We start from the raw sequence: 11,622 nt of genomic DNA on the forward strand, positions 1-11,622 counted from the left end.
CATTTTTTAATGTTTGCTATGGAGCAGTTTTTCGCAACTCCAGACTGCCTCTCCTCCTCTCACGGACGAACGAACAATCAGAGGAGCGGTGTTAGTACATGACCACCGTGAGCATGCAGGGCCACGAAAAAATTCTGACGAATCTTCCCCGTCTGCCACCATCTGAGAATAACCAACGGTGGGATAGAGTATTCAATAAGACGTGCCGTTGCACCGCAAAACTTAACGCATGTCTGTATTCCTTTTTCTTTTTAGAACTTAATTGTGACGTAAACGCAGCACGAGATAGAGCAAAAACCAGGTTGATGTCGCAAGTTCGCAAAAGAAAAAAAAAAACAAAAAAAACGAGTGTGGTTATTTGTTATTTTGTCGAAAAGTAGCGAAGATACGTTAATCGTTTCGGCTTACTGGATGCAATTAACTCATCTCGTTACGTGTAACTCGTTACATACTGTTTGGACATTACCACATGCATATCGGCGGTCGCGCGCGCGGTGTATAATCTTCCCTCGTCGAGTTCCTCCACGGAAAGCATAACAAGTTGCACAGCCGAGCCCGTCGTCTTAGATGACCGTCCCTCGTATACACGTTCGAAACCCGAAACCTCCCGGGCCGCCCGCCAACGAACACGCGCGGTCGTCACCGTGACGAAGATCCGAGAAGACGGGTAACGTAGAATGAGTATGCGCACGATACGTGTTCTACATCTACATGCGTCGGATCTTGCGGAAACGGGCATACACACGATACGGCAGAAGACGGAACGCGTGCAAGCTGCACGGGCAGATATGCAATGTAGGCTGGCCGACTCGGTGCTTGCACGGAGTGTGCAGGCTTCGGCGTCGGTCGAGGTGTGAGGTTACACGGGACGGGTCGGTTTATTGCGGTGACTGGACAGCGCGAGCCGAAGACTTTGTGGCGTCGTTTGATTTTATTTTTTTAATTTTTGTTTAATTTAACGAGGCCTTCGAAGATGACAGGGTTTGATGAATGTGTCTGCGCCTCGAGCGCTGATTGCGACGAGGCTCTTGATAACAACTCGGCGGCCCGTCAAGGCAGAGGGAGGCGGACATCGGCGGCGTCTAAAAACTGCCGCTCGCTCGCGCGCGCGGGGCTCGGCGTCGTCCGTGTTAGACATAGTGACCGAAAAAAAAAAAATGAGGAAAGATGGAAAGACGCGTCTACGCTCTCACGGACGGCGGATATCGTTAAAGGTCGCGCGTGTTCGGTTATTTATGTGTCGCTATCGCGTGTCCTGTTCGCATTGCTCGCAGCCTGCGCGGCTGCTTGCTAAGCACGTTATAGGTTTATGGTAGGATCGAAGCGCCGTCGTTTTTACTCACTTTTTTTTTTACCCCAGCCGAATACACGAATATAATTGCGGTTAGCTCAATTACGTGTTAGTTCTTTAGTTGACACATGTTTCTCGATTGCATCTATAGGGCTCGAGCGTCTCAGACATATAGCGCGGTGACGTCAGGCTTAAGTACCAGCCCTTATTCATTTCCAAGTGTGTATATGTATAACGGGGTTGTATAATACCTTTACGTCCATCTTCGTGCTAAATATTTGAGTTGCGTGTTTTCGTCTCAAGTTATAAGTTAAGTTTTTTATAGTCCCGATGCTTGGTTTTAGGCAGTATTCACTAACTGAGCAACGCTAAGTTTCGTGCTGTTAAGAATTAAAAACAAATACGCAGTAAATAATACAGACACGGTCTTCGACTTTCCTGAAATATATGTGCAACTGAGGTCGATCGTAATTCCTGTTGTGAGATCCTTAGTCATAGTATCTGCCTTGGGTTTCTCCTCCGTTGTAAATAAATCACGAGTGATTATAGTCAGGAGTTCTCCTCAATAAACTGATTACAGTAACGAGTGGGCATTTTTGGCATCAGCACAGGGTCAGGGCCAGATTTTTTTTTTTTTTTGGAAGCTTTGCTTTCAGCCGTCGTCAAGTTCAGCTAGCTTTAGGAGTCTCAGCAGGCAGAGCACCGTCAGAAGCCTCCTGCATGGATTGTATACCGCTCAGAGACGTACCGGGAAAACACCAATCGCTGGCCTTCCTATTAACCAGTTGAACCCATCATGCTCGGTTGGCCATTCAGTCAGTGACAGAAGAGGTGGAAGCCTTCCTATAACCATCTCCGAAGCAAAGCTCAGACGTGCATTTAACGCATGTATTCCTCTCTAAAAATTGACCGCGATTCGGGTTTTCACCAGAGCACTCGGAGAGAGAATCAGTGCAATCTGCGGAAGGGAGGCCGGGGGATGACCAGGCACCTGAACGGATGCGACGTCATGATGCTTGACATCATGATGTTTCAAATCATGATGCTTCCCATCAGGGTGGAGCGCGATCAAGATGTATTTAATCGTCACTGAAATTACGACTTAGGTCGCCATTTAAATCGGACCCGTTTTATATGATGATTTAAAGCAAAGGCTTTCCTAAAAAAAATATGATCGCGAAATTTGTTTTTATTTAGCGTTTGCCTTTCATTCCACGCTTTCTATATGCATTTGTTTTGTACTCAAATCAAAGGGTCATCAAGCAAGAGAGACCTATATCGGACTGAACACAAGCACAAACCAGTCTTCTTCTGAGCAACTCGGAGCACTGAGCCTTCTAGCTACCTTCCACTTCGATCGTCTGTTATTTAACAGCCTATTGCGAACAAATAAAAACATGAAAGAAAATAAAAAAACTTTATAGCATACTAAAAAAAAACAAAAAAAAACGCTGTATTTGTTCTAGTGGCGCGGGTCACATCAATTAAGCCTTGTTACATTTACAGTATTTTTTTTTCGCATTTTGTTCAGTGACCAGACGGATTAATCACTCAATCTGCCACGTTTAAAACTACACGTAGTGACGAAGAGTTACCATTATCTAGCTACAGTGATTTAAATCAAAATGATTTGATTTAAATTGAATAAATCTAATTTATTTACTCTAATTTGTTTCTCACAAAAATCGTGGTTTTTTTTAGCCGTGCTTTACATGGTTATGTAATTCTTAGCGTCACATCGCAGGCTTCATTTTTAGATACAGACATATCTTCGGCCTCATCATTCACCCGTTCTCGGTGACGGTTCAAGAGCAAAGTGGAAGCTCGTCTCGCCTCTTTCCACTTTAACAGAGCGTACACTGGAGAGCAGGTCGCCTCCTCTCCAGCGTTCGCTCTGCTAAAGTGGGAAGAGATGGGAGAAGCACCCATCTCGTTCTTGACCTGCGACCGGCTAAACATGAACTCAGCTAGCTCTGTTACGTCACAACGCGGTGGTGGCACGTCGGTCGCACTTCCACTCTGGGGCTGTGGGCGGAAGTCACCATGCGGGACGTGCATCCCTATGTTGCTTTGGAAGAAATCGGACAAAAACCTGCCTTCTCGTCAAAATGCCGTAACCGTGCGAAAAAAAACAGTCGGGAAAGATTTGAAGGCCAGTTTTAATGTGCTTTCTGCCTGCTCGGTTCGTCCGAGAATGTTGATAGTTGCTGTGAAAAATAAAACCCAGACGCCGTCGGAACACGATGGCTTGTGCAGGGAGCACTTTGGGTTGAATTCATGCATACTTAGGGTCGTCAGATTTTTTTGCTTTGTTCCAACATGAGCGCGGGAAAACCGCCAAGTTGTACGGACCACCTGCGAACTACGTTCAATGAGTCTTCGAGTTAAAACGGTTGCCTTATCGTTCGAACTGTCGTCTGCTCTTTCAAATGACTTTGCTTGTTGTCGTCTGCTCGTTCAAACGACAGCGGCCCGTAGACCATATTTTGATGCGGTAATTGCGATAAGAAGTAAGTGCAGGCCTCAAAAGACTTTTAAGTTTGGAGGTTGGTTGGTGAAAGCAGGCTCGGTGTAAACAGTAGATACAACGAGATGTTGGTCATTGTTACCGGTGGCCATCACCGACTTGTTATGCCTAATTCACTTGGTCCGATTCTACTTGCGATTTTCAGTATCGACGTCGACCATCTCAGCTACGGTCCTCGCTTCTGCAGCCTGAGTGACGTCGCGACTGAAAATTGCGAGCAGAATCTCATGACACGAATCACGCTTTCGTGCCCATTCTGCGGCGTCCGAGCGGAACCAATCGCCTCATGTCACATTATTCACGTGACGTTTTGAGTTGTAACGAAACTCGTTCATTTCGCTGAGGCCGCTAAAGTAATCAGACATTGCCAGGAAGACGTAAAATCAACAATTCCAACGCGAAAAATAACACGGGGATTCACACCGACGCCGACAACATCGCCTTCCAATGGTTTGTTTATGGGCGACGGCGAGCTTCTTGCCGGTGGCGTCCGCTAGGGGTGCCCGGTTCGTTTGTAAACATGAGTTGATCTTACTGATTCACTTTCCGAGTGCTTTGCGGGAAAGTAGACATAGGGTCCTTTTTAGGGTGCACCTCTCGCATGGTTCACAGATGGCGCCACCGACATGCTGACATCGCTTTCTTCGACCAATCTTGGTTTCAATCATGAGGCAACGACTCACAAAGACCTGCGTGGTGACCGGAAATACGGAAAATTACTTGAGTTTTCACATGGTGCTCTTCCTGCCGCTACCGTACGATGTGAAATGTGTGTGTGTGCGGGGGGAGGGGGAGGGAGGAGGGAGGAGGAAGAATGAACTTGAAAGGAAGTGGTGTGGCGTGAAGTAGTCTACTGCCTGCACACATTGCCTATACATCGTCATATCGAATTCCTGACTATAGCTACACCAGCTGCACTCTGAAGCCGGGGTCACACTGCTTATAAATCATACAAAAGACAGTCTTCATACAGATGCAAACGCGAGATCCGAGCTTCGATTGTCGCACGGTAATGAGTTCAAGGAGAAAGCTTGGCATGCGGTATTCGAGCCGCGAATATTGTGGTCACTCGTGTTTGCAGACTGTCGTTTGCATGGTGTGGGAACAGTGTGACCCTGGCTTAAGAAAATGTGCTCTCGTGCATCTGCTTTCTGGCAGAGCATTTGGAGAATCCATTCGTGCAATATCTAATAACGATATATATAAAAAAAAATGGTCCGGCCTAAAAATGGAGTTATGCTGAAAGCGAATCGTCTGCTTTTTGCGCAGGAGTTGCGGTGACGTCAGAATGACACCGAGCTCTGATTGGCTTCGATTGAAAGGATAGTGGGTAGACCTCAATGCTAGGTGCCTCGAGGTCTACCCACTTTTTTTTTCAATCACTCAATAAGAGCTCGGAGTTCCGACATCGTCGTAACCCATGTGCAAGAAGCAGACGAACTTGCGCTCCGCGTACCTGATGCTCTTTGTCACGTTGTAACCTTCAACTTTCAATAAATCTTTTCTATGCCCCATTTTCTGTCGCGGTTCCTCCGCCCTAATACAAAAAGTGATTGACCTTCAGAGTGCCTTTCGGGAAAGCAGACTCACGGGCATCTTTTATTTTAGAGGATAACTCTTACACAGCACACCAAGACCATCGAGGTAATCTATGCAAACACACACACGCACGAGCACACGCACGCACAGACAGACGGACGCACAGACACACACGCACACACGCGCGCGCGTACACACACATACACCGTATATAGCATCTTATTCCGAGCCTTCTCGCGCGTGCGCTCTCACTACCCTCATTTTTTTTTGTCCTATAATATTGTAATTTTTTCCTTGTGACACAATAATTATTATAGTGCCAACGGTTTAACATATACGGGAGCGGGAGGATTGAGGCCCGGTCGGGTCCTTGTGCCATGTCCCACGAAATAGGCCGGCTAATGGGCATTACTTGCAGACGTGTGAAGTACAACATTCCAAAAGCTCTAATATATGCTGCGATAAGCCGACAAGCCTTGTCCGGCGGTGCGCATTCACATCGCATGATGCTATGTGGTGTCAACAACCACTGTATGCCACTGCTCTGACGCCGCGAGCAGAGCGAACGCCGCGGTGCGAAATTCGTCGCTTGTTCGCAACATACTGTATATACCCCCTTTGGAATTTACTGCATTTAGCAATGTTTCCTTTACGCTGAAACTAAAATGCGTACATGTGAAAAAAAAAAAAAAAGAAAAGAAAAAACCTATTGCGGAAGATTGCGCAGGAAACTGAAAATTTGACTCTCTTGCTTTTGTTTTGTCGCGCATCCCGTCATAACGGGGGCCGGTGTGGTGTCGCCACCTCTTGGTGATATTTGTCAAAATAAATCGTCTGACTCGTTATCGTATTCCCTGCGCTCCAGGCTTGCGTTCATGTGTGCATATTAATTAGTCTTGTACGCGTTACTGAGAAAAGTAATCAATTACAATTAAAATTACTTTATCGAAAACTGTAACGGATTGCAGTGATCAATTACTGCATCACAAAAGTATTTGGAAAAATTACCAGAAAGTAGGGCTGGCCGTCGATGACAATTTTTAACTCGATTAATTGCCACTCTTTAATCGACTAATCAATCGATTAATCGGTCTTGTTCATTTCCATACATCATATTTTTTAAGTCAAATGTGATAAACGGCGCAAGATGCAATTTTGATTATGAATCAGCCTTCATGTGTAGTTAAGAATATTTCAAATTTGAATATTTCAATTTTGAATATTTCAATTTGAAAGAATATTTCAATTTGAAATACTAATCTGAGTTTGAGTAAACTCAGATTGGTATTTCAGCTGAACGAGGCAAATAAGTTCATTGATATATTCTCCGGCAAGAACGCGTCCTCTTTTATTCTTCAAATTGTCTCTGCTGAAGTAAACGGACACTCGCAATGCATTTAGGTGACCGGGACTCCTGTGTACCTTCTGCACTCGTCTTTAGTTACAAATCTCGTCCCTCCAGTTAACTTTAGTTAAAACTTCTACCGAAAGTTTCCCCTTCATACAGGTGTACTCTTCCACGTGTGCGTGGTGAAAGCGTTTAAGTTTTACTTTCTTTTGCTTCGTAAAAATTGTACCGAGTAACCGGTCAAAAAGATTACTCGTGATTAAAGCATTATTCAAGCATTATTAAATTAATCGGTCGGTTAATCGATCAATTGCCCAGCCCTACCAGAAACTAATTGATTTTTCACGTTGCTTTTTTTTTTTTTTTACTTTTTGTCACGAGATAGAAAAAGCATATACATATGTCCAAAGTGGTTACATTTGTTTCTTTTCGCCATTCACACCTCTTCAAGCGTCAACAGTCAAAATGGCGCTTAACGCGCCGACATTCTAATTCTTCTGGTATCTTTGTATATTTTTGTAGGTATGTATGTCCGCACGGGCAGACATAGCGATTTTTTTACGTAAAAAAGCTCAACTCAGTCGTTTTAGTTCTTTCGGAAGCATATAATTAATTACTTGTAATTGATTACAGAAAAATAGTAATTGAATTACAGCGAACTTTACTGCGGAAAAAGGAAATTGAAGCGTTATAAAGTTACCATAAAATGTAATTGATTACAACAAGTAATCAAATACTTGTAAGGCGTTACGTACATGTCTGGTGCATTCAGTACGTTTCGCGTGGCTTTTGATCGTGGTGATATTTACGCAATCAAAAGTTTGGCTCACCTGTTACTGAAGATCGTAGAGGAGGCTCGAATAATCCCGCATCATTCACCTCTCTTAGATTCATTGCGTGTGAATTGTTTCGTGACTTTTTTAGTGGCCCTATCACAATTTAAAAAAGAAACAATCGAGGCCGCGCATGCGCAGAGGCATGCGCGGCTCCCTTTCCCGGACGGCCAAGTTTCCGCGCAACCCCCTGCGTCGTTCCATCTCAGCGCCACCGCCTACGCAGTGGCGCTGAGAGGGGAACCATGGCGTATAGTGAACCCACGACTTTATTAAAGGGGCACTGAACCACTTTCTGCGATTGTTTATTTATGGCCATAATTACTCAATCTATAAGCTCATACCATTAAAAAAACATTACGTTTAGACGTGACCGAGTTTTCTATTAAAATCGGTATCAAAAGATAGATTTCGTCGGAACTATTCCTGACACCAGTGGGCGCCGCTGCACGGCGAAGCGCAGGACTCTGCTCTTTCTCGTCTGATGGCGACATCTGCTCTAGATCTTTTGATACCAAATGTAATAAAGAGATTGGCCACGCAAAAATGTAATGCAAGTTTTTTTTTGTTTTGTTCTTTTAGGGTGCTAAGAGTTTATAAATTGAGTTATGACCAGGAACAGAATATCGCAGAAAGTTGTTCAGTGTCCCTTTAACGTCACGCCCAAGTAGTTGTGCCGACAGTCGCACAAGCGGCGCATATACTGTGGCAGGCACACCTCCCATGCTCACTCCGATTGCAAACACGGCACAGAAATTAAGCACGTGAAATCGCAAGCTACAAAGCACGTGATTGAACGTATGGGACACCAGTCGAGACGCCATGCTTGCAAACGTACACTCAGCTAAGGGGATTCTGGAGGAGGAACCGGACGTTTCGTTGTGTACTTGTTTCTTTCAACCGGAGACCACGTACTATCGCTCGGGCAGTGTCCGGCTGCGGGTGGATGTCTGCACGGAGCGCGGAGTGCCCCAGCGGAGCGATTTACAGTCCTCCGAAGCACCGTTGTGTGTGGCGCACGCGACGCCGATGGCACCGGGGAGGGAGGGAGGCAACGCTTTTAGAAGAAGAGACACGAGCCGCTCGTAAAAAAAGCGAGTCTTTCTGCTGGCTCGCGTGTGGCGTATGTAGAGTGAGCGCCGCGAGCGACGAGCGACCCCGGAGACGACCTTAGCTGCTTGTATTGGCGCTGCATGGTCGACCCCCTCTTCGTTACCCTGGCTTTCTCGGTCTCCTGGCGGGTGTGGGTGTTTCTTTTCTGGTATACGCACGCTTTCGGATGAGTGCGTGTGTCTGTGACAGCGAGAAGACGCACGGGGGAGCGAGAGGAAGGAGGCTTGTTTGTGTGTGGTCCGGGAATTAAGGAACCGCTTCCGCTCTTGAAAAGTTGCGTATGGTGCCGTCGAGATTCTTTGGAGACGCGTGTGTGGTATACAGTGCGCGGCGTAGTTAGCACGAATACGTGAGCGGCAGTTTTCTACTCTTATAATTATATTTGTTTTCTTCAATTGTTATGGAGTAGCCGCTTTGAGCTTCTCCAACCAAAGCGTCTATGATAGCAGTCCCTCTCTCTCTCTTTCTGTCTTTCTCTCGCTCTCTTTTTCATTTTTGTTTCTCACAATGAAGTGTAATAATCAGAAATGGTTACCTTAGTGGGATGTGTTTTTCGTCTATTAAATGAGACAACTTAAAAAGGGCGGCCTCTTTACCGGTGCCGGGTACTCCAATGCACTTGAGAATAAATATCGTCATACTGTCGCGCATAAAATATAAATTTTTCTTCATGCAGATTTTGATATAACAAACAACCGTTTATTTCAGGTATATGTGATAAACTATTTGGTAAGAAATATGGACAATTCGTCAATAAATGTTGGGAGGAATACTCCTAACTTCTGGCGACTTCCTCTGCCGTCCTCCTCGACGCCACCTTCAGCGGGTGCCCCGACCACAGCCGAACTCGACAAACAAGGATCCACACAGAGGCGGGCGAGCCGAACTCCTCCACAGCCCTAAGGGGTCACAAGTTTGCGAGTTGGCGGGCGGAAGACACCACAGCCGGCAGGGGATCGGACGTGCAGGTTGGCCTCCAGACGCAGGGTGATGTTCATCGCATGGTGTCCCTGGCCTCTGGCAGCTGCTTATATTGAGTTTAGCAGCATTCTGGGGCCACTTTGGCAACCAATCACAGAAGGTTTTCTTAGCGCCAATCAAAGGGCTCGGAGCCCAAAGTAAAAACGAACATTCCAAAAACAAGTGCATACACAAGACAGAACACATTCCGAACGAAGCTCACAACAGCAGTCATAAACCATAGAAAGCACGTTCGTGGGACATACAAGTTATACGGGAGAAAAACCACCTCCGAAGTGGAGATCCAAAAATCAGACATGCACAAGACAAAACTTCCCCGACGCTAAGTTCTATAAGCTAAGTGTACCGTTGCAGCGTTCACGTTCGCCCCCATTTGGGGCCTCCCGACTCCGGCAGAAATCATGAGCCAACCCGTGGAGACGAGCGAACCTTCGGAGAAGGTAAAAATATAAAGTAAAAGCTAAACTAAACAAACGCGTGAGCAAAACTTCGCGACAATATGTTGGGTATTGACTTGGCTGTTAAAAACTTGTTTTACGCTGTACCCAACGTTACTGGAACACTCAGTTGGGAAACTCACGCTTGAAACCCGGACCGCTCGCGTACACCGAGAGCGAACTAGATACGATTACAACGTCGATTTTAGCGGCGAGTCAAAACATGAAAGTTGCTTTATATATCTACTGCGTGATGGCGATGCGAGATGGCGCTACAAAATGGCGCCACCGGCCCTTGCGCGACTTGACTGGGCCGTGCAGTTCGCGGAGGGAGATCGATGGCCGAGTGGGCTAAGACGTCTCAGTTCTGAGCGAAGTGGCGTATCCAATGGGGGGGGTGGGGGGGGGGGGGGGGGGGGGGGGGGGGGGGGGGAAGGGGCGATGGGGGCGGCCCCCCCCCCCCCCCAAAAAAAAAAAAAAAAGAAACGAGGTCGACCTCCTCTGCTCCCCCCCATCTCGGAGGGCAATTTGGCATAGGTAGACCCCCCGTTAAACAAAAAAAAAAAAAAAAAAAAAAATGGGAGAATAGTATCCTTACAAGGCTTCCAGCCCCCCCCCCCCCCCCCCCCCCCCCCCTCCCCTTCACCAAAATCGGAGTTCTGGATCCACCCCTGTCTGAGCGTACATAGAAAGCTTACGCAGCGGAACCTCTTGGGCTCGAGTCGCTCGACCCCCACCACCTGCCCGTTTCGATCTGGATGAGTTTCGTACCGACACGCGTTCGTATAATCACTATACTGTGTGGTGCACGTTAAAGGCCCCAGGTTAGCGGTTGTACTGAGCTGGCTAAATTTCTCATCTACAGTTACGAGACAAGTCACCCGTGGAGGCGTACTTGCATCAAGGCTGTCTGAACATTCAAGCAACACAACTTTGTTCCCGGAGTGGCCGCTCCGGGAGAAATGGCGGCGTTGCGATCACGTCTAGTTCGGTTCTCGAGTACGGATCGGAACTAATTTTTCAAAGCAGGCATGGCAGTTTCCGAGCTGAATTTTTCTAATAGCGTTGGCTAAGCCCTATACACACCGTGTATAGGGCTTAGCCAAGGTGAACGCGAAATCACCTCTTTTTTCTTTTTCTCCTTGGGATACTCGTACAATTACCGTCGCCAAATATAACTACTTTGGTAACTAGCGCAAAAAAAAAAAAAAATGCAGACTTCGCTATACTCTGTTATATATATTTTCTTCTATGAGAGACAAAAAAGAAAACAGGGGAAAAAATAGACATTTGATGACTGCATTGTGCTCCATGAAGCAGACTTAAATATTGGGTTTGGGTGAATGGAACAATAAAAAAAATATCGAACGTTTTGTATTAGACGTGCTATTCGATAGTAAAAAAAGCAACAGAAAACTATTAGAGAGAGATGGTTGCCGAGAGAGGTATTTTGTCTTTTCAGAAAAAAAATGTGCCCGTCTTTTTTTGTGTGTGAAATATGTTTTTTTTTTAATACTAAAACGCTAAGCGAATTATAAACTTGTTTTCTTGAT

Source organism: Ixodes scapularis, unplaced genomic scaffold (genome assembly GCF_016920785.2).
Source record: "Ixodes scapularis isolate PalLabHiFi unplaced genomic scaffold, ASM1692078v2 PGA_scaffold2__306_contigs__length_199485367, whole genome shotgun sequence".
Lineage (NCBI taxonomy): Eukaryota > Metazoa > Arthropoda > Arachnida > Ixodida > Ixodidae > Ixodes > Ixodes scapularis.